General features: G+C 49.3%; 1 protein-coding gene across 1 annotated transcript in view; it reads left to right on the forward strand.

The window, feature by feature from the left end:
- Positions 1 to 25,963, forward strand: part of itga1 (integrin, alpha 1) — a 253,566-nt gene that overhangs the window by 106,856 nt on the left and 120,747 nt on the right. The window lies entirely within an intron of this gene.

Below are 25,963 nucleotides of genomic sequence, written 5' to 3' on the forward strand. Positions count from 1 at the left end.
TCCTCCAATTAGAGAGGCCCCCATCAAAGACCCCATAAGAAAGGTTGCTGCCGGGAGGCCCACCGGGCAGCACCGGAGCACAATGGTTAGCACAATTGCTTCACAGCTCCAAGGTCCCAGGTTCAATTCCCAGCTGGGTCACTGTCTGTGCGGAGTCTGCACATTCTCCCCGTGTGTGTGTGGTTTTCCTCCGGGTGCTCCAGTTTCCTCCCACAGTCTAAAGATGTGCAGGTTAGGTGGATTGGCTGTGCTAAATTGCCCTTAGTGTCCAAAAAGATTGAGTGGCGTTACTGAGTTGAGGGGATAGGGTGGAAGTGTGGACTTGGGTAGGGTGCTCTTTCCGAGGGCCAGTGCAGACTCGATGGGTGGGTGGGGAGGGGGTTGGGTGTATTGTTTACCATGTATGGGATGACCGTGGATTCTCTTTTTGTCCTCGTTTTGTATTTGAGATGTAGGGGGAGGTTTGGGCTTGCATGTTGATGGTGATGCTGGTTGGGGTTTGCTATTGTATTTGTTATTGTTGGTTATCTTTTGTTGTGTGTATATTTGATGAAAATAAGGACCATTGCTTTGTGGGAAGTGGACACCTCCCACTGACCTTTTCTACCAGCACTCCCATTGCAGTATCAGAAAGCAAGGGGCAGTTGAAACATCTGCTTCTCCTGTCAGCTCCTTCTAACTTTCATCTCTCCCAATGTATTCACAATAATGCCTGTTTGAGTGGTGCAAGTTGACATTGTGACTAGTACAGCTAATGCTGGGTTACATTTGGAAACATTCTGACTGCAGTCATACTCTGGTGATTCCAGGATTGTAAATCTTGTCAGTAGGATCCAACTACTTTCCAAATCTCACATTATCCTTTTTAAATTTATTTCTTATTTTTTATATTGTGAATAGCAAGCATCTGGGAAATACCTTGCAGTGATACTGGAGTTTTTGGAAAAACAAAAATCTGGCAAGACTATTTTCTCCACAGCTGAGATTTGAATATAAAGCACTTTGCTCAAATGTTCCTTCTTCAAGTTTCATTCAGATTTGCAGGTCCCTTCACTATTGTCAATGACGGTGCTCTAACCTTTTGTGGTGAATTATAAACCTAATTATTCACACTGTATTGTATTACATGTATTGTGTCCTCGTGGGCTCTGTATACGAGCCGTTGCGTGGCTCTGCCCATAGGGGGAGATGAGGAGTTTGTACTGGGCTCCACCCTTGGCTCCGCCCATGGCTCCGCCCATGGCTCCTCCCACTAACCGGAAGTATAAAGATCTGCAGTCGTGAGCCTGCTTCCAGTTCATCTCAACGCAGGCAGGCTCAGTTGTAAGACTATTAAAACTCTTCACTTCCAATCACGTGTCTTGTGAATTGATGGTCTCATCAATTTAATAGTCTTGAAACTTGAAGAAAATGAGGGAACCAGCCCTCAAACCTGACCGACTAGAACTCGACTCGCAGACTGCAGAGGCGAAATAAATCTTTCTACACTGGCTCAGATGTTTCAAGGCCTACCTGGCTGAATCAAGCACTTCAGAAACTACGGAGGAGCAGAAACTCAGCCTACTGCACGCAAGGGTGAGCCACCGTATCTCTACTCAACTTAACAGTACTACCTCGTATACGGAGGCCCTGGCCATGCTCGATCGAATGTACGTGAGGCCCATCAACGAGGTCTACGCACACCACATTTTTACGACCTGCCGCCAGCGCCCCGCAGAGTCGCTGGACGAATTCATGCACGATTTAAAAGCCTTAGCTCGGGACTGAAATTATCAAGCTGTATCAGCCGACCAGCATATGGAGCTCGCTGTCCAAGATGTGTATGTGACAGGGCTCAGGTCAAACTATGTGCGCCAACGGTTGCTTGAAAAAGGGGCCCAGAACTTGGAGGACACTGTAGAGTTCCCTACAACTATGGAGGTCTCCTTCCGCAGCCTCACCTCGTTTCCCGCGGACCAAGCGACCCCATTCTGGGCCCCCGACCAGCGACTGACCCAGGTCTGCGCGGCCACCCACCCACTACGCAGCCCCAGCGTGCCATTTTTGTGGGCAGCCCCAACACCCATGGCAGCACTGCCAGGCCTGCAACGCGACCTGCAGCAGCTGCGGTCGCAAAGGACACTATGTCCGGGTCTGCGTGGCGAAGAAATCCTCCTCTCTAAACTCTCCCGCAGCCCAGAGCACTCGCTTCCAAAACTCGCAGGCCCGCAGGCCCCGAAATGCTGCGGCCTGTATGCCGACTCCACCCCCACCCGACACGTGCGACACATGGGGGCCGCCATCTTGGCAACCCTCCTCCATGTGGCCGGCCACGTGCGACTCATGGGGGCCACCATCTTGGGCACCATCTTCCTTGCCGCCCACCCCGTGCAATCCACGGGGGTGGCCATCTTGGGATCCATCCACTTCAAACTCTGAAACTCACCTCGAAAACTACGACCTCAGTGGACAGTCATCACGGGGCCATTCCAGCACAGCTGATCGAGCCGCTGACTACCCGCAACTTAGCGCGGTCACGTTGGGCCAGTCGTGTCCGAAATACCTCCGCAACTCGATGATGACTGTTAAAATCAACGGGTACAGGACACCGTGCCTCTTCGACTCTGGGAGCACCGAGAGATTCGTACACCCAGATCTGGTAAGACGCTGTTCGCTCCCTATTTTCCCTGCACAGCAAACGATCTCCCTCACTTCGGGCTCACACTCTGTTCACCTCCAAGGGCGCACCGTTGCGACCCTAACGATTCAGGGCGCCAGCTACTCGAACTTCCAGCTAGACGTACTCCCCGAACTCTGCGCCCCACTCTTACTGGGACTCGACTTCCAGTGCAACCTCAAAAGCCTCCCACTCAGCTTTGGCGGGCCCCTACCTCCACTCACTATCTGCAGTCTAGTGACGCTAAAAATCGACCCCCCTCCACTCTTTGCCAATCTCACTCCGGACTGCAAACCCATTGCCACTCGCAGTAGGCGGTACAGCCTGCAGGACAGGGTGTTTATCATAACCGTGGTCCATAGGCTCCTACGTGAGGGGATCATAGAGGCCAGTAATAGCCCCTGGAGAGCTCAGGTGGTGGTCGTCAAGACCGGGGAAAAATTCCGAATGGTAGTGGACTATAGCCAGACCATTAATTGGCTCACGCTCCTCGATGCGTACCCCCACCCCAGGATTGCAGACATGGTGAATCAGATTGCCCAGTATCGCATTTTCTCCACGGTGGATCTGAATTCTGCATAACACCAGCTCCCAATCCGCCCGAAGGACCGCCACTACACGGCGTTCGAGGCAGATGGCTGCCTCTTCCATTTCCTCCGGGTTCCCTTTGGCGTCCCGAATGGGGTCTCGGTGTTCAACGAGCAATGGACCGAATGGTGGACCAGTACGGGCTGCGGGCCACTTTTCTGTACTTGGACAACGTCACCATCTGCGGCCATGATCAGCAGGACCAGCAGGACCATGACGCTAACCTCCACCATTTTCTCCAGACTGCCCAGAAACTCAACCTCACGTATAACACGGAGAAATGCGTTTTCCGCACAACCAGGCTAGCCATCCTCGGCTATGTCATGGCGAACGGAGTCCTGGGCCCCGACCCGGACCGTTTGCGCCCCCTCTTACAACTCCCTCTCCCTCAATGTCCCAGGGCCCTCAAAAGGAGCCTGGGATTTTTCTCGTATTATGCCCAGTGGGTCCCTCAGTATGCGGACAAAGCCCGCCCACTATTTAAGGCCACACTCTTTCCTCTGTCAGATGAGGCTCGCCAGGCCTTCACCTGCATCAAGGAGGACATCGCCAAGGCTGCCATGCGGGCGGTGGATGAATCCGTCCCCTTTCAGGTGGAGAGCGATGCCTCAGAGGTCGCTCTCGCAGCCACACTAAATCAGGCAGGGAGACCAGTCGCCTTTTTCTCCCGAACCCTCTCCACTTCGGAACTTCGACACTCCTCAGTCGAAAAGGAAGCACAAGCCATCGTGGAAGCTATACGTCACTGGAGGCACTACCTCGTAGGTAGAAGGTTCACCCTCATCACCGACCAAAGATCGGTTTCCTTCATGTTTGACAACTCACAAAGGGGCAAAATTAAAAATGGTAAGATCCTGCGGTGGAGGATCGAACTCTCCACCTACAAGTACGATATTGTGTATTGACCGGGGAAGCTCAACGAGCCCCCAGATGCCCTGTCCCACGGCACTTGCGCCAACGCGCAAGACGACCACCTGAAAGCTATCCACAATGACCTCTGCCATCCGGGGCTCACCCGGCTCGCCCACTACATCAAAGCCTGAAATCTGCCTTTCTCCACCAAGGAGGTAAAAGCCATTAGCAGGGATTGCCCGATCTGTGCGGAGTGCAAACCGCACTTCTATAGACCAGACAGGGCCCACCTGGTAAAGGCCTCCCGGCCCTTTGAACGCCTGAGCATCGATTTCAAAGGGCCACTCCACTCGACCAATCGGAATGTGTACTTCATGAACGTCATCGGCGAGTTCTCCCAATACCCCTTTGCTATCCCGTGCCCCGATATTTTTTAGAATTAGAACAGTACAGCACAGAACACGCCCTTCGGCCCTCGATGTTGTGCCGAGCAATGATCACCCTACTCAAGCCCACGTATCCACCCTATACCAGTAACCCAACAACCCCCATTAACCTTATTTTTTAGGACACTAAGGGCAATTTAGCATGGCCAATCCACCTAACCCGCACATCTTTGGACTGTGGGAGGAAACCGGAGCACCCGGAGGAAACCCACGCACACACGGGGAGGACGTGCAGACTCCGCACAGACAGTGACCCAGCCGGGAATCGAACCTGGGACCCTGGAGCTGTGAAGCATTTATGCTAACCACCATGCTACCGTGCTGCCCCTTCCACACAGTCATCAGAGCCCTGCACAGTATCTTCACCCTGTTCGGGTTCCTCAGCGACGTACACAGTGACAGGTGTTCATCCTTTATGAGCGACGAGCTGCGTCAGTACCTGCTCGACAAGGGCATCGCCTCGAGCAGGACTACCAGCTACAACGCGACCGTCTGGAAGACCGTCCTACTGACCCTCCGGTCCATGAATCTCCCGACCTCCCATTGGCAGGAGGTCCTCTCCAACGCGCTCGATGCAATTAGGTCCCTCCTATGTAGAGCCACCAACCAGACCCCTCACAAACGGCTATTTGTTTCTTCTAGGGGCACTACCATGGGGGTTTCGCTCCCAGCATGGTTGAAGACACCAGGACCGGTTCTCCTCCGGAAGCACGCTCGGGCACACAAAACTGACCCACTCGTAGAGAATGTGCTCCTACTCCACTCGAACCCCCAATACTCCTTCATCGAATACCCTGACGGCCGTCAGGACACTGTTTCCCTCCGGGACCTGGCGCCTGCAGGATCCAATCCCACCACTACTACCACCGAGGTACCCCTCACACTATACCCCGCACAACCCTCCGTGCCCTGCGCCCCCGCACCTACAGGTTCACTGCCCGTGCTCTGCACCCCCGCGCCTATGGGTTTCAGGAGCTCTCCGTCGCCAGTCGAACCAGTCGGGTACGAAGCTCGGACCGAATCACCCCCAGAGTCCACTATCGTACCCTCACCGACCGTCACCACCCAGCCATCAGAAGAGGCTGCAACCCCGGTGCTTCGCCGATCCCAAAGGACGACTCGGCCGCCGGACCGGCTCAATTTGTAGACCCATCACCCCTGCCGGACTTGATTTTTTTACAGGGGGTGAATGTGGTGAATTATAAACCTAGTAATTCACACTGTGTTGTATCATATGTATTGTGTCCTTGTGGGCTCTGTATACGAGCCGTTGCGCGGCTCTGCCCATAGGGGGAGATGAGGAGTTTGTACTGGGCTTCACCCTTGTCTCCGCCCATGGCTCCGCCCATGGCTCCTCCAACTAACCGGAAGTATAAAGATCTGCAGTCGTGGGCCTACTGCCAGTTCATCTCATTGCAGGCAGGCTCAGTTGGAAGACTATTAAAACCACTGTTCTCTTCCAATCACGTGTCTTGTGAATTGATGGTCTCATCACCTTTCAGTTTTAAGGACTTGCTATTTTGTAACTGTAGAATCCGCACAGAGATTGGAGACGAAAACTGGGTTTAGTAACACACGTAAACTAGATTACTCCATTTTTCGAAGGGTCTCTTCCCCCCGCGGCTCCCCTCGTTAACGGGAAGCCCTGCCCCATTACCGGGGAAGTTCGTACTCAGCAGAGGTCACCTGATGGTCCATACCCCGTGCCCTCCTTGGGGACTGTAACAGTAACTATATTGTTTAGAATTTTGTAGAATAAATTCCTATGAATATCCATCAAGTAATTACCTCAGTACCTTGGGCCAAACAGGAATTAAGAATTTTACTGAGCCAAATTCTAAGGGCGGAATTCTCCGCTCCCGAGTTTCACGACAGCCTCGGAGGCCGCTCCTCTCACCGTATTCACCCCCACCCGGGGGGCTGGGAGCGGCGCTCTGTTAATCTCGGCAGCCGAGCCTTGACGCGGCCGGCGAGCATAAGTGACGTCAGCCGCGCATGCGCAGGTTGGCCGGCTCCAACCCGCGCATGCGTGGCTGATGGCACGATGGCTGACGGCTCCAACCGCATGTGCGGTTGCCGTTTTCCACTCCGCTGCCCCGCAAGATGTGGCGGCTTGATCTTGCAGGGCGGCGGAGGGGAAAAAGCGCATCGCTTTGAGAAGCCGGCCCGATGATTGGTGGGCACAGATCGCAGGCCAGCCCTCTCCCGAGCACGGCCGTGGTGCTCACTCCCCTCTCCGCCCCCCACAAGCTTCAAACGGTCCTTTGGCGCCCATGTTCATGACGGCAGCGACCAGGTGTGGTTGCTGCCGTCGTGAACTGGTCGGGAACGGCAGGCCGCTCGGCCCATCCCGGTCGGAGAATCGCCGGTCGCCGTGAAAAACGGCGAGCAGCGATTCTTCCGAGTGGGGGGGGTGGGAGAATCGCAGGGGGCGTGAAATGAGTCGCCCGGCCCTCCCGAGATTCTCCCACCCGGCGTGGGGAGTGGAGAATCGCGCCCCAAGACGTTTTCTTTCTCTGTACGTACCAACACATGTGACATAATCCCTTTTACCTTCAAATACCGAGTGTTACACTGTCTAATCTGAAGGATTGCTAAAGAAAGCTGCTATCAGGTTGCATGCAGCCAAAGTGCACCTTACCTTTAAGAGTTGCAGGCAGCCTTTAAATAACATCAGGAACTCTGGAAGCTAAAGGCCTCAGTGAGGCAAACTGCCAATCAGCCACGGGACTAACACACTGGCAGCCAACATATGTTATTATAGAGAAGGCTCCCAACCAATTTAACAGTTCTGTCCCCACCCATGTGATTAGGCGCTGCTGGAATCTGTGAAAACTGTGAACATTTTAATAAGCACGCAGTTAAAGTCTCTTACAGTTGAATGCTAATTCGAGAGAAAATTAACAACTGGAAACCCAAACCCTGCTCCTCCTGACTGGAATCTGCAGCTACAGAAGTAATAGAACAATCAGCCCCTTTATGGAGTGCACTCCACAGGTCTGCTGTGCTGCTGCTTTCAATGAACAAGACGTCCTCACGCGGGCAATTTGTCTTCTCTGTGCTGTTACCAGGGTTGTGTCTGTTCTTTCTTGCCTCTGATTTGTTACCGTGCTACTTCCACATCTTTCTTGTCTCTGTTTTTAGCCTTTGATTTTAACTTCAAAGTCTAGAATAGTTGAGTGAAAGACATTTCAGTTTTGCTTATTCTGTACGAGGAAATAAGTGTTGCTGATGGTATTTGTACCTATGCCGAGCAGGGGATCTGCTATCATGGTTGTGTCACACTTCTCTGTCTTGTGCTATCCTCACACATCCATTGGAGCTCACCTGAAATAGGTAGGTGTATGAAACAAAAAATGTTTAAGCTATTTTTAAGCCTTGTGATTTTTAAATATTTCTCACCCTTTACGACACAAGTTTGTTGCATGCTACATCTCAATCAATTTGTATGAATGTATGACTTGAATTTCCAGTATTGGGTCAACTTATATGAAATGGTATCATCTTCTTCCTTTTTTTAACATGTGCTCACTGAAAAATAAGAATCTAATTTAATGTTTATGTCTAAAGTTTGCAAAATACCTGAGTGCGCAATCCAATTATTTGAATCATATGCAAGGCAAACTTATATACAAAGAATAGATAATTGCAAAGTGCTGTATTCCTGCTCAACAGTCATCAGAACTAAAATAAGGCACAAAGGCTGGAATGTTCCAGAAGATCCGCCTCCAGCCAATGGCAGGCCGCCTCCTCTGCCACGAAACATACCGTTTGCTCCGGAGAAAATCCCGTCCAAAGGGGAGGGGGTTTCTGGGGATGTCCACTGCTGAGATGATCAGGGTGAAATTCTGACAGTGCCAAGGTGCCCAGGTGGCATTTTGCCCATGCTTGGGATCAGGCCCGGGTTGCCTTGCCCACATAAGGTAGGGTGCGGGGGCTCAAGGATCCCCCTTAGAGGTGAGTTGGTGCATTTGGGTGGGGGGGGGGGGGGGTGTGTGGCGTTGGGGAGTTAAAATTGATGCCCCACTCTCTTCCTGTGCTGACGAGCCGAGGTTAGTTCGCACCATTGTAAAGTGCCCTGAGAATGGAGGAGATGGCTGATTAAAAATGACTAAGCTGGTAACATATCAGTTTGTCTTCTGATCAGCTTCTGAAAAGGTTTCCTCCAGGTGCTCCAGTTTCCTCCCGTAAGTGGACGGCATGGTAACACAGTGGGTAGCACTGTTGTTTCACAGCTCCAAGGTCCCAGGTTCGATTCCCGGCTTGGGTCACTGTCTGTGTGGAGTCTGCACGTTCTCCCTGTGTCTGCGTGGGTTTCCTCCGGATGCTCCGATTTCCTCCCACAGTCCAATGATATGCAGGTTAGGTGGATTGGCCACACTAAATTGCCCTCTGTCTAAAAAGAGTGGGTGGGTTGCTGTGTTACGGGGATAGTGCGGAGGTGTGAGCTTGAGTAGGGTGCTCTTTCCAAGGGCTGGTGCAGACTCGTTGGGCCGAATGGCCTCCTTCTGCACTGTAAATTCTATGATAAGTCCCGAAAGATGTGCTTGTTAGGTTAAATGGACATTCTGAACTCTCCCTCTGTACACAACATGTGTGGCTTTCACAGTAACTTCATTGCAGTATTAATCTAAGGCTACTTGTGACAATAATAAAGATTGTTATTATTATTGCTAAAAGCAGCTAGTGTATTAAAGCCAATAAGATTCAATTAAGAAATTTAAGTTCACAGAAGAACAGCGTATTGTTGTACTCCTTTTATGAATAAATTGGCAATTCATCTAAGGGAGTACTGTATCCAATCTATTTTGGTGGATGGTGGATGAGAAACTCCTCAAACTAGAACATGGGAAGATCAATTGGCAGGGCTGTTCAAAATTGCAAACTTGTCAATAAGAACAGTACTGAATTTGAATTAAAATATTCCATATCTCCGTCCTGTTATTTTCCATTTTTCTAACATTCACTCAAACAAGGAGAAGTGCTTTGCTGTATACATATTCAAAGAATGGGACACGTACCAATTAGGGCAATTCTTGCCTATTACTGCAGTAATAGTTTTTAACCTGTTGAATTGATTAAGTATGTTACATCTAACTGCATTTAGAAATCATAGTTAATGTTCAGGTCACCAGCATTAAACCCAAATGGGATTGAGCATTGCTGGCATGTTGTATATATTTTTAAATACTCAAACCTAATTACTTACGGGTTTTCAATTTAAAATTCATATCTTTTTATGGAAAATGCCACTTGACAATAGGAAGCCCACATCAATTTTGCCATAAAAGGGAATGAATGCCCTTTTGACCATACTAGTGCATGTAGCATTATTTCCAGATGCATCTTATAACCTAATTTCCTATGTTCCACAATGTAGCAACTTTGGAGGCAAGAGCATAATATTTCAAACATGCTGCTTTTCTGTCTCAGCTATTGCTTCATTGCTTTTCCTAATAATTTACAGAGTCCAGGAATGTGCAAAGAGTTTCATGTTCTCAACATGAAAAGCAGCTGGAATTGACAAACTTATTCCAGAGGGTGCTTACAACTAACATAAAGTACCTCTCAAAATGACATAACCTTTCAAAACACTTCGGGTACATTTGAGAAAAATTAGTTGAAGGCCATTTACAAGAAAAGTGACTGGGCAATAGTTCATTTTCACACAGTTTCCATTCTTGCAAATGGTATAAACTGAATGCTGATTCAGTTACATGGACTGAAAACTGAAGTGCAATTTCAATGTCTCTACAAAAAACATATAGGTTGACTACAGGACTTCAATAGCCTGTAATTGGCAGTATTTAAAAACCGATCAACATTGGGAGCATTTGCTGCTACATCCACCCTTCTGTGGTAGCATTGGATTTTTGAAATAAAACGTATATGAAGGAAGGTCTTGAAATGGAACACATTTTTACCAACCTGTGGTGACCTTTGTGAGGGGTTTCCAGGATGGAACCCGCAGTGATCACAAAGATACATGGAGCTCTTTTGAAGAACTAAACAAATTTTATTAACACGACTAAATTTGAGTTTGACACTTATTCTGAATAGCAAACATACGTGTAAGAATTAAACTACACTCACTAACACTATCTAATGATAATCTTTATTGTCACAAATAGGCTTACATTAACACTGCAATTAAATTATTCTGAAAAGCTCCGAGTCGCCACACTCCGGCACCTGTTTGGGACACAGGGAAAATTCAGAATGTCCAAATTACCGAAAAGCACATCTTTCAGGACTTATGGGAGGGAATTGGAGCACCCGGATGAAACCCACGCAGACACAGAGAGAACTTGCAGACTCCACACAGACAGTGACCCAAGCAGGGAATCGAATCTAGGACCTTGACGCTGTGAAGCAGCAGTGCTAACCACTGTACTAAAGCAGAATATATCTACTAACTATAGCTATTATTTCTTAACTAGCTCTGCAATACATGATGAGTCTTCTCTTCAGCTCCAGTCTAATCTCCTCCCCTGAGCTTAAGAGCCAGTGCAATTTATAGTGCTGTCCCTTAGTTCCCTCTCATGGCTAGACTTAACATAACATTAACTCTTCACATGCTGCAGATTTGTATAATGTCACATCCCCCTTTCTTTGAGAAAAATGTTGGCTATACAATCCAGCAGAGGGCAGCAGAACGGAGCCGCTGATTGGCTGTCGTGGGAAAAATCAGCATCAGTGCATTGCGGTCACTGTATCCAGAAGGTGTACCTGAGCAAGACACCCTCCGTGTTCAAGTGAAGGCAAGCAGCCAGCAGAGGGCAGTAGAGCGGAGCCACTGGTTGGCTGTTGCGGGAAAATTTACATCAGTGCATTGCAGTCACTGTATCCAGAAGGTGGTTTGTGGAGGCGATGTTGTCAAGTGACAGTCAACCCCAAACACTTCTTCAATGTTTCCCTCCCCAACCCCTCCTCTCACCAAAAAAAAACAATCACTGTAAGGATCCCAGCCGAGTAAAGATCAAGAGGGAGACTCGAGGGCAGGTTAGAAGTAGAAAGAAGTTGAACCATGACATTACAGCCAGCAGATAAGTGATTGGCTGGTGACTGGTAAGTAGTTTTTCTTTTCCCTGAGGTGTGTTGATAAGGCTTTTCTATTTCTATTTTTTTATCGTGCGATTGGTAACAATTTTTCCTTTTATTCCTTTTTCATTTATCTATTATTTGATATTATAGTAAGACTAAGTCAAGCTTAAGATTAAAAATGGCAGTAGATCTCAGACCCGTGTTATGCTCCTCTTGCTCAATGTGGGAGCTCAGGGACATGGCTGATGTCCCTGGCTCCTTCACGTGCGGGACGTTTGTCCAGCTACAACTCTTGTTGGACTGCATGATGGCTCTGGAGCTGTGGATGGACTCCCTTTGGAGCATCCGCAACACTGAGGAGGTCGTGGATAGCACGTTTATCGAATTGGTCACACCACAGGTAAGGATTGCTGAGGCAGAAAGGGAATGGGTGACCAAAAGGCAGAGAAAAAGCAGGAAGGCAGTGCAGGTGTTCCCTGTGGTCATCTCCCTCCAAAACAGGTATACCATTTGCGGCGATGGCTCACCAGGGGAAGGCAGCATTAGCCAGGTTCATTGCACTGTGGCTGGCTCTGCTGTACAGAAGGGCGGGAAAAAGAGTGGAAGAGCCATATTCAATTGTAAGGGGAGTAAATAGGCGGTTCTGTGGTCGAAAATGAGACTCCCAAATGGTATGCTGCCTCCTAGGTGCACGGATCAGGGATGTCTCAGATCGGCTGCAGAACATTCTGAAGGGGGAGGGTGAACAGCCAGTTGTCGTGGTGCATATAGGCACCAATGATATAGGTAAAAAAACGGGATGAGGTCCGACAAGCAGAATTTAGGAAGTTAGGAGCCATGTTTAAAAAGTCGGACCTCAGAGGTAGTAATCTCAGGATTGCTACCAGTGCCACTTGGTAGTCAGAGTAGAAATGAAAGAATAGGCAGGATGAATGCGTGGCTTGAGAGATGGTGCAGGAGGGAGGGGTTCAGATTTTTGGCACATTGGGATTGGTTCTGGGGGAGGTGGGACTACTACAAATTGGACGGTCTACACCTGGGCCGGACTGGAACCAATGTCCTTGGGGGTGTTTTTGTTAACGCTGTTGGGAAGGGTTTAAACTAATGTGGCAGGGAGATGAGAACCAAATGAGGAGGTTAGTGGACAGTAAGGATGTAGTAACTAAAGCCTGTCAGGAACTAGATCATGACGTCAGCGTGACTAAGGGGAAGAGTAGACAGGGAGCAGGTGATGAACGCAAAGGGACTGGTTGTGTGAGGTGCATTTGTTTTAATGCAAGAAGTGTAATAGGTAAGGCAGATGAACTTAGGGCTTGGATTAATACCTGAGAGTATGATGTTATTGCTATTACTGAGACTTGGTTGAGGGAAGGGCATGATTGGCAACTAAATATCCCAAGATATCGATGCTTCAGGCAGAATAGAGAGGGTGGTAAAAGGGGTTGAGGAGTTGCATTACTGGTCAGAGAGGATATCACAGCTGTGCTGAAGGAGGGCACTGTGGAGGACTCGAGCAATGAGGCGATATGGCAGAGCTCAGAAATAGGAAGGGTGCAGTAACAATGTTGGGGCTGTACTACAGACCTCCCAACAGCGAGCGTGAGATAGAGGTACAAATATGTAAACAGATTATGGAAAGATGTAGGAGCAACAGTGGTGATAGGAGATTTTAATTTTCCCAACATTGACTGGGATACACTTAGTGTCAGAGGTGTAGATGGAGCAGAATTTGTAAGGAGCATCCAGGAGGGTTTTCTACGCAGTATGTAAATAGTCCAACTCGGGAAGGGGTGATACTGGGCCTAGTGTTGGGGAATGATCATGGCCAGGTGGTTGAAGTTTCAGTCGGGGCTTACTTTGGACTTCAGTAAGGCATTTGACAAGGTTTCCCATGGCAGGTTGATGGAAAAAGTGAAGTCGTATGGGGTTCAGGGTGTACTAGCTAGATGGATAAAGAACTGGCTGCGCAACAGGAGACAGAGAGTAGTGCTAGAAGGGAGTGTCTCAAAATGGAGAACTGTGACCAGTGGTATTCCACAGGGATCCATGCTCGGACCACTGTTGTTTGTGATGTACATAAATGATCTGGCAGAAGGTATAGGTGGTCTGATTAGCAAGTTTGCAGATGGCGCTAAGATTGGTGGAGTAGCAGATAGTGAAGGGGACTGTCAGAGAATACAGCAGAATATAGATAGTTTGGAGAGTTGGGCGGAGAAATGGCAGATGGAGTTCAATCCGGGCAAATGCATTTTGGAAGATCCAATTCAAGAGCGAACTATACGGTGAATGGAAAAGCCCTGGGGAAAATTGATGTACAGAGAGATCTGGGTGTTCAGGTGCATTGTACCCTGAAGGTGGCTGCGCAGGTCGATAGAGTGGTTAAGAAGGCATACGGCATGCTTTCCTTCATCGGAAGGGGTATTGAGTACAAGAGTTGGCAGGTCATGTTACAGTTGTATAAGACTTCGGCCACATTTGGAATACTGCGTACAGTTCTGGTCGCCACATTACCAAAAGGATGTGGATGCTTTGGAGAAGGTGCAGAGGAGGTTCACCAGGATGTTGCCTGGTTTGGAGAGCACTAGCTATGAAGAGAGGTTGAGTAGATTAGGATTATTTTCTTTAGAAAGACGGAGGTTGAGGGGGGACCTCATTGATGTCTACAAAATCACAATAGACAGGGTGGATAGCAAGAAGCTTTTTCCCAGAGAGGGGGACTCAATTACTCGGGGCCACGAGTTCAAGGTGAGAGGGGAAAAGTTTAAGGGAGATATGCGTGGAAAGTTCTTTACGCAGAGGGTGGTGGGTGCCTGGAACACATTGTCGGTGGAGGTGGTAGAGGCGGGCATGATAGCGTCATTTAAGATGTATCTAGACAGATACATGAATGGGCAGGGAGTAGAGGGATATAGATCCTTAGAAAATAGGCGACAGTTTTAGATAGAGGATCTGGATTGGCACAGGCTTGGAGGGCCGAAGGGCCTGTTCCTGTGCTGTAGTTTTTCTTTGTTCTTTGTTCATACATTTTCTTGTTTACAGTATTATACAGCATGTCAACAGCGATAGAACTGATGCCATATTTACAGATTTACAAATTTAATCTATTTGGAGGTTTCCTGGGCGCGATTCTCCGCACTCACGACGGGGCGGAGAATAGCGGGCGGTGCAAATTTTAACGGCGACGCTGGTCCGACGCCCTCCCACTATTATCCCCCCCCACCCCCCACGCCCGCCCCCTGACACGAATCGCTGCTTGCCGTTTTTTTACGGCGAGCAGCGATTCTCCCCTGGCCGATGGGCCGATTTCCAAGGCCTTTACGGCCGTTTTCACGAATTTGAATACACCTGCTATACAAGTACGTGAAAACGGCGGCAAAGTGCCTTTCTGCACAACCATGCCACCGATTGGCACGACCGCACCACGGCCGTGCCAAGGGTGGCATGGGCCCGCGATCGGTGCCCACCGATCGCGGGCAGCGGGTACTTACCCCGCGCACTCTTTGTTATTCCGCCGCCCCGCTGGATCAGTCCGCGGGGCGGCTGAGGGGCATTACGGACGGCGCATGCGCGGGTCTGACGCATATGAGCGGATGACGTCATCCGCGCATGCGCGGGTTGGAGTTGTTCAATCCGCGCATGCGTGGCTGACGTCATCAATGCGTCAGCCGTCGCTAACTTTGGCGCGCGGGCTTAGCGAAATTCGTTAAGCCCGCGATGCCGTAGTTCACGGGCCGCGATGCTAGCCCCGACCGGGGAGCAGAATCGGGTCCCGGGAGGGGGCACGGAGGCTGCCGTGAAACACGGCCGTTTTCATGGCAGCCTTCACGACTCTCCGCCTTTGCGGAGAATCGCGCCCCCTATATCTTCTGGACCTTCTTAATGTTACAATATTGTTATTTGAATTATCTGGTACATGGGGCAGCACGGTAGCATGGTGGTTAGCATAAATGCTTCACAGCTCCAGGGTCCCAGGTTCGATTCCCGGCTGGCTCACTGTCTGTGCGGAGTCTGCACGTCCTCCCCGTGTGTGCGTGGGTTTCCTCCGGGTGCTCCGGTTTCCTCCCACAGTCCAAAGATGTGCGGGTTAGGTGGATTGGCCATGCTAAATTGCCCGTAGTGTCCTAAAAAGTAAGGTTGCGGGGGGGGGGTTTGTTGGCTTACGGTATAGGGTGAATACGTGGGTTTGAGTGGGGCGATCATTGCTCGGTACAACATCGAGGGCCGAAGGGCTTGTTCTGTGCTGTACTGTTCTATGTTCTATGTGACAATAGAGCTTTTGGAAAGTCATTTGTAGGAAATATCAGTTGTTGACTCATGGTAACTGATTTTGTGAATGTAACAGGTTGTTTAAGTTTCAAGAGGTCTCTTCTGTTTTTACGAAAAATCTTTCCATATTCTGTTCTGGTCACGTATGATCTTGCTGTGAGTTCATTGAGTACTTGAGTCCATCCATCCATCCACCTTTAGGATTACGAATGCTTGTGATATCACCTTCTTTGAGTGTGGATAGTGGTTTGGAGTTTTTATCATAATACTTCTTTTGATTACTCTTCAGTTGCTAATCTTTTTGATGCACGACTTGTTCATCTTTGTTTGGAACAATTCAAGTTGATAACATAGGATATATTTTTCGCCCCAGTTCAAAGATGTGCGGATTAGGTGGGTTGGCCATGCTAAATTGCCCTTAGTGTCCAAAAAGATTAAGTGGGGGTTACGGGGATAGGGTAGATACGTGAGCTTGAGTAGGGTGCTCTTTGTAAGGGCTGGTGCAGACTCAATGAGACAAATGGCCTCTTTCTGCACTGTAAATTCTATGATCTATGAACAGTTGTGCTAGAGAAAATCCTGATGATAATAGCCCTGTATGCTAACAGGCTAAGTCAAAGTCCTTTCTATCCACCGTAGCGTTTTTGAGAAGTCGCTTCACACTGCCCACTCCTTTCTCAGTTTTCCCATTGGCCTGTGGCTATAGTGTGCTAGAAGTTACATGTGTGAAGTTCTAGTCATTGGCAAATTGTAACCACTCCAGGCTGCTAAAAAACGGTCCATTGTCTGTGACAACAGTGACTGGTGTGCCATGTCTGGCTAGTACATTTTTTGTTGCCCTGACAACTATAATTTTAATAATTATAATAATCTTTATTGTCACAAGTAGGCATATATTAACACTGTAATGAAGTTACTGTGAAAAGCTCCTAGTCACCACATTCCGGCGCCTGTTCGGGTTCACAGCAGGAGAATTCAGGTTGTCCAAATTACCTAACAGCACATCTTTTGGGATATTTTACATCTTCCCAAGAAGGGAAAGTAATCTTTATTGTCACAAGTGTAATGATATGTATAATCTTAGAAGAGTAAAGGGTTAACAAGATGATGTTCATGTATATCAACACTAGATAGCATCATTGAGTAGTCTTATAAAAGGCTGCATCTCTCAGCCTTATTCATCTCTTCAGCCTGGGAAAAGCTGTTGGAGAAGCTGTTGGCAAAGGATAGTGTGAGGTTGGGCTAGAGTGTACGTTATATTAGAGAGAGATAATTAATTACTGTAACATAGATTCAATACTATTATTTTGTTCGTTATTACTCAGTAGAGTATGCAAACCATTTCAAGTGGTGTAAAATAAACTAGCTTTGATTTAAACATATACCTTTATGATCTTTGTAAACACTACGACTTTGGCTATATTGGAGGACAATACAAGGAACATAACAACAAATAGGCTTACTTTAACACTGCAATGAAGTTACTGTGAAAAGCCCTTAGTCGTCACATTCCGGCGCCTATTCGAGTCCAAAGACGGAGAATTCAGAATGTCCAAATTACATAACAGCACGTCTTTCGGGATTTGTGGGAGGAAACCGGAGCACCTGGAGAAACCCATGCAGATGCGGGGAGAACATGCAGATTCCACACAGTGACCCAAGCCTGGAATTGAACCTGGAACCCTGGAGCTGTGAAGCAACAGTGCTCCCCACTGTGCTACCGTGCTGCCCCTGAATGCTTTGTTGAGTCGGATAAGTTGATAACCTCTGGAAAATTTGAGTAGCAGTCAATGATTATTAAATAATTACAGCCTTGAAAGTAAAATATGTCCATGGCGACTTTTGTCCATGGTTGAGTAACCGGTTGGTGCATTTGGCATATCCGACACTGTTGAATATAGCTGTCTATATCCTTGTTGATTCTGGCCAATATACCGATTGCCGTGCTCTTCTTCTGCATTTCTCAATGCCTTGGTGTCCTTCGTGGATTTGTGCAAGATTGTCTTGTCTAAAACATGATAGAATTTGAGGTACCGTCAATTACCACGAGGCAAGAATGGTGAAACAATCGAGGCTTTATTGCACAAGATGTTGTGCCTCCTGTAGCTGGAACCAGAATGGGAGCAGCGCAGGAGAGCACACACTTTTATACACCGCCTGCTGGGAGGAGCCAGCAGGCTGGCATTTACCATCGTACCTGTAATGCATGCAATGTGTTACTAGCTCCTGCTGGGGTGGGAGCTGCGATGAGGTTTGCTGGTGCGAGGGTGGGTGGCGCAGGGGTGAATGAAGCAACTGGGGGGGAACGGTATCAGGCTGGGGGTTGTGGGTGGGGAACCAGGTCCCAGAGGGAGACTGTGTCCTGTCGCCCGTCGGGGTGTGCGACGTAAGCGTACTGCGGGTTTGCATGGAGGAGGTGGACTTTCTCAACCAAGGGATCCGATTAATGGCTCCGCACATGCTACTGCAGGAGGATGGGTCCAGGAACTGTGAGCCATGTTGGGAGCGAGACCCCGAGATGGACTTCCTGGGGAAGACAAACACACGTTCGTGAGGGGTCTCATTAGTCGCGGTGCACAAGAGCGACCGGATGGAGAGGAACGGGTCGGGTAGGACCTCCTGCCAGCGGGAGACCGGGAGATTCCTAGACCGAAGGGCCAGCAGGACGGCCTTCCAGACCGTCCCGTTCTCCCTCTCCACCTGCCCGTTTCCCCGGGAGTTATAGCTGGTCGTCCTGCTCGAGGCGATGCCCTTACTGAGCAGGAACTGATGCAGCTCATCACTCATGAAGGAGGATCCCCGATCGTTGTGTGTGGTGATATGATCTGCATACTCGTCTGCCATTGGGCCAGAACGTCGGCTTACCATTGGCCCTGGTCGGTCATGTGCCTCTCGACCGATTGGCCGATTGGCTGAGGTAACCACGCCTCTATTAACGAGGTATAAATGGTCAGACGCCTGATGATCGTCCCTTTCCATTGTAGACGATCGCAGAGCTGTGTTCTAGTCAATTAAAGCCAGACTTTGGTAAATCACTCGCCTCGCGTACAATTGATGGTACATCAATGCGGGGAAACCGAACAGAGTGAAGATGCTGTGCAGGGCCTTGATGACTGTGGCAGAAGTCATGTCGGGGCAGGGGATGGCGAAAGAGAACCGGGAGTACTCATCAATTACGTTGAGGAAGTACACGTTGCGTCGGTGGAGGGGAGGGCCCCTTTGAAGTCCATGCTGAGGCGCTCAAAGGGGCGGGAGGCCTTCACCAGGTGCGCTCTATCTGGCCGATAGAAGTACGGCTTCTACGCAGACTTGGCAGTCTCTGGTTACGGTCCTGACCTCCTCAGTGGAGTAGGGCAGGTTATGGGCCTTGACAAAATGGAAGAACCGGGTGATCCCCGGGTGGCAGAGGTCATAGTGGAGAGCCCGGACTCGGTCCACTTGTATGGTGGCACATGTACCGCTGGATAGGGCATCAGGGGGCTCATTGAGCTTCCCCGGGCGATACAAGATCTCATAGTTATAGGTGGAGAGCTCGATCCTCCACCTCAAGATCTTGTCATTTTTGATTTTGCCCCGCTGCGTATGGTTAAACATGAAGGCAACCGACTGGTGGTCATTGAGGAGAGTGAATCTCCTGCCGGCCTGGTAATGCCTCCAATGTCGCACAGCTTCCACAATGGCTTGAGCCTCCTTTTCGACAGAGGATTGCTGAATTTCGGAGGCATAGAGGGTGCGGGGAAAGAAAGCCACGGGTCTGCCTGCCTGGTTGAGGGTGGCAGCCAGAGCTACGTTGGATGCATCGCTCTCCACCTGAAAGGGGAGGGACTCATCGACCGCGTGCATCGTGGCCTTGGCGATGTCTGCCTTGATGTGGTTGAAGGCCTGGCGGGCCTCAGTCGTCAGGGGGAAAACTGTGGACGTGATGAGTGGATGGGCCTTGTCTGCATAATTAGGGACCCACTGGGCGTAATACGAGAAAAACCCCAGGCATTGTTTCAGGGTCCTGGGTCAGTGGGGGAGAGGGAGTTCCAGGAGGGGGCGCATGTGGTCGGGGTCGGAACCTAGGACTCCACCTTCCACTACATAGCCAAGGATGGCTAAGCAGTTGATGCGGAATACGCATTTCTCCTTATTGTAGGTGAGGTTAAGGAGTTTGGCGATATGGAGGAATTTTTGGAGGTTATGTCATGGTCCTGCTGATTGTGGCTGCAGATGGTGACATTATCTAGGTACGGGAAGGTGGCCCGCAGCCCGTACTGGTTAACAATTCGGTCCATCTCTTGCTAGAAGACCGAGACCCCATTGAAGACACCGAAGGGAACTCCAAGGAAATGATAGAGGCGGCCAGCTGCTTCAAAGGCAGTGCATTGGCTGTCCTCCGGGCGGATGGGGAGCTGGTGATTGGCAGACTTCATGTCTACTGTGGAAATGACTCAATACTGCACAATCTGACTGACCATGTCAGATATGCGTGGGAGGGGGTACGCGTGAGCTGCGTGTATCGGTTGATGGTCTGACTGTAGTCAATGACCATCCTGTGCTTCTCCCCAGTCTTTACTACCACTACTTGAGCTCTCCAGGGGCTGTTACTGGCCTCAATGACCCCTTCCTGCAGAAGCCATTGGACCTCCGACTTGATAAAGGCCCTGTCCTGCCCTCTGCACTGTCTGCTCCTAGTGGCGATGGGCTTACAGTCCGGGGTGAGGTTTGCAAACAGTGAAAGCGGATTGACCTTAAGGATCATGAGGCCGCAGACGGTGAGGGGGGGCAGGGGTCTGCCGAATTTCAAAGTAAGGCTTCGAAGGTGGCATTGAAAATCAAGACCTAGTAACAGGGCAGCGCAGAGATGGGGGAGGACGTAGAGCCTGAAGTTGCTGAACTCCACGTCCTGAAGGGTGAGGGTCGTGACACAGTACCCCCGGATTTCCACGGAATGAGATCCAGAGGCCAGGGAGTTTTTCTGGGTGACGGGGAGTACCGGGAGGGAGCAGCGCCTTACCGTAGCAGGGTGGATGAAACTCTCTGTGCTCCCGGAGTCAAAGAGGCAGGTCGTCTCTTGCCCGTTGATCTTTACCGTTGTTGTAGCGGTTGCGAGGTTGTGGGTGATCTTTACCTTTGTCGTAGCGGTCGCGAGGTTGTGGGGCCGAGAAGATGTTGGGAGGTCCCTGGCCGATAGCGTTAGCGGAGGTATCAGCGAGCAGCCAACGGCCCGATGAGCAGGTGTCCTGAGGCGCGGTCCAAGATGGCGGTGCCCACGGGCTGCACATGGCTTGTGGTGGAGAAGATGGCGGTGCCCCTGGATCACACGTGGGGGGTGTAGCAATGCCGGGCCTGGAAACAGCGGCGACCGACCGGGCCTGGCAAACGGAAACAAAGTGGCCTTTCTTTCCACACCCATTGCAGGTCGCGCTTCGCGCCAGGCAGAGCTGTCTGGGATGTTTGCTCTGGCCGCAAAAATAACATTTGGGCCCTCCGAAATTGGCTGGCTGCCACACGGCACAGGCTTACGTTAAGATCGAAGTGGCAGCTGGTGGGGCCCACAATGCCCACGAGGGTGCCGCGTGGTCGGGGGTGTAGGTCTCCAGATTACTGAAGGCCACTTCTAGTGAATTAGCAAGCTGCCTTGTCTCTGCAAGATCGACTGTACCCCCTTCCAATAGTCGCTGCCGAACGTACATAGACTTCATGCCCGTGACATAAGCGCCTCTGATTAATAGTTCGGTGTGTTGGACTGCCGAAACTGCCTGGCAGTCACAGCTCCTACTGAGAATCTGTTGCGCCCGCAAGAAATCGTCCAGAGTCTTCCACGGGAGTTGCCGTCTCATGGCCAGGAGGTGCCTGGCATACACTTGATTCGCCAATTAACATAATGGCCCTTCAGTAGCATCATCGCATCTGTGTAGGTGGGCATATCCCGGATGAGGGGGAAAATTTCAGGGCTCGCCGTGAGTAGAGGACTTGGAGCTTCTGTGGGTCTGAGAGTTCTTCAATGGCTGCTCTGAGGTAGCCTACGAAGCAGGCTAGCCAGTGCTCGAAGGTGGAAGTGGCATTGGCTGCATGAGGGCTCAGCTGCAGGTGTTCAGGCTTGATTAGGAAGTCCATTTTTAAAAATCTTTTGCAATAAATTTATGTACCGTCACTTACCACGAGACGAGACTGGTGAAACAATCAAGGCTTTATTGCACAAGATGTTGTGCTTCCTGTAGCTGGAACCAGAATGGGAGCAGCGCAGGAGAGCACAAATTTTGATACGCAGCCTGCTGGGAGGAGCCGGTAGGCAGGGATTTACCATGGTACCTGTAATACATGGGCAGTACCGTAATACATGCAATGTGTTACTAGTGGTGTTTAAGGGCAGCACGGTGGCACAGTGGTTAGCATAGCTGCCTACGGCGCTGAGGACCCGGGTTCGAATCCCGGCCCTGGGTCACTGTCTGTGTGGAGTTTGCACGTTCTCCCCGTGCCTACATGAGTTTCACCCCCACAACCCAAAGATGTGCAGGTTAGGTGGATTGGCCATGCTAAATTGCCCCTTAATTGGAAAAAAATTAATTGGAAGCTAATTGAAGGGAAGGGCTGTAGATGTCATATACATGGACTTCAGTAAAGCATTTGATAAAGTTGGCAGGTTGATGGAAAAAGTGAAGTCGTATGGGGTTCAGGGTGTACTAGCTAGATGGATAAAGAACTGGCTGGGCAACAGGAGACAGAGAGTAGTGGTGGAAGGGAGGGTCTCAAAATGGAGAAAGGTGACTAGTGGTGTTCCACAGGGATCCGTGCTCGGACCACTGTTGTTTGTGATATACATAAATGATCTGGACGAAAGTATAAGTGGTCTGATGAGCAAGTTTGCAGATGATACTGAGATTGGTGGAGTTGAGTTGCAGATAGGGAGGCGGACTGTCAGAGAATACAGCAAAATATAGACAAATTGAGGAGTTGGGCAGAGAAATGGCAGATGGAGTTCAATCCAGGCAAATGCGAGGTGATGCATTTTGGAAGATCTAACTCAAGAGCAGACTATATGGTCAATGGAAGAGTCCTAGGGAAAATTGATGTGCAGAGAGATCTGGGAGTTCAGGTCCATTGTACCCTGATGGTGGCAACGCAGGTCGACAGAGTGGTCAAGAAGGCATACAGCATGCTTGCCTTCATCGGACGGGGTATTGAGTACAAGAGTCGGCAGATCATGTTACAGTTGTATCGGACTTTGGTTAGGCCACATTTGGAATACTGCGTGCAGTTCTGGTCGCCACATTACCAGAAGGATGTGGATGCTTTAGAGAGGGTGCAGAGGAGGTTCACCAGGATGTTGCCTGGTATGGAGGGTGCTAGCTATGAAGAAAGGTTGAGTAGATTAGGATTGTTTTCATTGGAAAGACGGAGGTTGAGGGGAGACCTGATTGAGGTCTACAAAATTATGAGAGGTATGGACAGGGTGGATAGCAACAAGCTTTTTCCAAGAGTGGGAGTGTCAATTACAAGGGGTCACGATTTCAAGGTGAGAGGGGAAAAGTTTAAGGGAGATGGGCGTGGAAAGTTTTTTATGCAGAGGGTGGTAGGTGCCTGGAATGCTTTGCCAGCAGAGGTGGTAGAGGCGGGCATGATAGCATCATTTAAGATGCATCTGGACAGATATATGAATGGGTGGGGAACAGAGAAAAGTAGACCTTGGAAAATAGGCAACAGGTTTAGATAAAGGATCTGGATCGGCGCAGGCTGGGAGGGCCGAAGGGCTTGTTCCTGTGCTGTAATTTTCTTTGTTCTTTGTTCTTAGTGGTGTTTACCACAGAATTACAACCCTTTCAATAGAAAGTGGTCTGTGATTGTCAGGCCTTCTCTGATATTCCGAAAGTTTGCACATTTCGCTTTAGAACAGTAGGTAGATATTGTATCACTTGCTGAAGTGTTGTATCTCGTTGAATTTCTGCCTTGATTATTTTTGATGTGGAGATGCCGGCGTTGGACTGGGGTGAGCACAGTAAGAAGTCTTACAACACCAGGTTAAAGTCCAACAGGTTTGATTCAAACACGAGCTTTCGGAGCACGGCTCCGAAAGCTCGTGTTTGAATCAAACCTGTTGGACTTTAACCTGGTGTTGTAAGACTTCTTACTGTTGATTATTTGTAGTTTAGCATCTGTGACTGGTAGCATTGCTGTGATGAAGTTGGCTTGTGCTTCAATATTTAATACAGAGTCAGCAGCTTTGTTGTGGCTCTGGATAATGTATTTGCAAGTACCAAATCTTTCCCTGGTATATATGTTAGTTCAAAGTCATATCAACACAGCTTCAGCATCATGAGTTTTCAGCATCATGCGTTGATGTCGCAAGACGTGTCATTTAAATCTTTCTTGATTATATTGACCAGATATCTATCTCAGCAAAGTGTGGCAGTCCATAGACATAGTAGTGAAATTTAGTGATTCCCGTCAAGAGACCTAGGCGCTCTTTTTCAATTTGAGCACACCTTTGCTCAGTTTGCTTCATGGAGTGAGATGCAGACGCAACAGGCTTCCACGAATCATTGTCTGTGGGGTAACTGGTTTAGAAAAGGGGGAAGGGTCATTTGGAGATTTTTGGGGAGTTTTTTTTTGTATTTGTCTGTTAATTTCTTGTTAATGGTTGAAGGGGTATAAATAGGGCTGTTATTTGCTTTCTATGAAGAAGTTTACTATTTTTGCTGTTCTTGGAATTTATAAATTGGTTTTGGATGAAAGGGGCTGGTTGGGTACTTTGGAATTTTAAGATTAATGAAGGCTCTCTGTTACTCCGCTAGTTAGGTTAATTCGTTAGTTAATGGAAGTGAGGACATGGGGTTATCTGTGGCCCATGTGAGGGGGGATTCATTTAGTTAGGGGTTATAATAATGAAATGGTTGAGGTACAGTAAAAGAGAGGTGGCTATTTTGGGTTTTGTATATAGTTTACCTGGTTGTTTCAATGTGGCGTCAGTGGATGGGTGGTAGGGGTAAGGGGGTTTAGTTCTCTGGTGACTGGAGATTTCTTTGTCGATTTGTGCTGGGGATTCAGTGGCCACCTTGGGTGGTTCTGAAGTAGACCCATCGTGGGGGGTTGGTGGACAGCCTCATGACAGGGGAATGGCTGACTCCAGTGGGGGAGGGGCTGGACGTCTCTCCAGTCAGCAGGTCACACGGAATGTGAGGGGGTTGAGTGGCTCGGTTAAGAGATCCAGTGTGTTGGTGGGTGCTACTGCAGGAGACCTATTTACAATTTAGAGACTAGATAAGATTATGGAGGGGCTGGGTGGGCAAGCGTTTCATTTAGGGGCCCGGGAGTCTGCGATCCTGATCAACATGAGGGTAGCCTTTTTATCAGGGAGTATTTTGACGAACCCAAATGGGAAGTATGTCATAGTCAGTGGGCGGTTAGTGGGTGCACCAGTTCCACTGGTCAATGTATATGCGCCAAATTGGGACGACACAACTTTTATTAATAGGTTTCTGTCGCTGATGCCGGATTTGAATTCACACAGCAGCTGATCATTGGTGGGGATTTTAATTGCATTTTGGATCCCCGACTGGATAAATTGAGACCTAAAGTGTTAAGACCTTCTGGGATGGCAAAGGTTTTGTTGTCCTTCATGGAGCAGATGGGGGGAGCTGACCCTTGGAGAGTTCTACAACAGGGGTGAAGTATTTCTTGTTCTTCTCTCAGGTCCACCAGGTCTATTCTGGGATTGACATTTTTGTGGATGGTAGGTTCTTGCTGCCGGGGGTGGTGGAGTTGGGATACTCAGCAATGGTGATCTCTGATCACGCCCCACACTCTGTAAACATGATGGTTGGCTTGGGTCCTGCTCAGCACACCCTTTGGAGGTTTGATAGTTCACTGTTGGTGGATAAAAGTTTTTGTGGAAGGTTCTCCTCTGTCATCGAGGAATATTTGAGATTTAATAGGAGTGAGAAGATTTTGCCTTCAACGCTATGGGAGGAGCTGAAGGTGGTCATTGGAGAGAAGATTACATCCTTTAAAGAGGCAGAGTTTGGAGGATGCCATCTTAGAGGTGGACTCTCAATACTTGATCAATCAGACCCCAGAATTTCAGGCTAGCGGGAAGAAGTTACTGGTGCAGTTTGGGCTTCTATCCATG

Source organism: Scyliorhinus canicula, chromosome 3 (genome assembly GCF_902713615.1).
Source record: "Scyliorhinus canicula chromosome 3, sScyCan1.1, whole genome shotgun sequence".
NCBI lineage: Eukaryota > Metazoa > Chordata > Chondrichthyes > Carcharhiniformes > Scyliorhinidae > Scyliorhinus > Scyliorhinus canicula.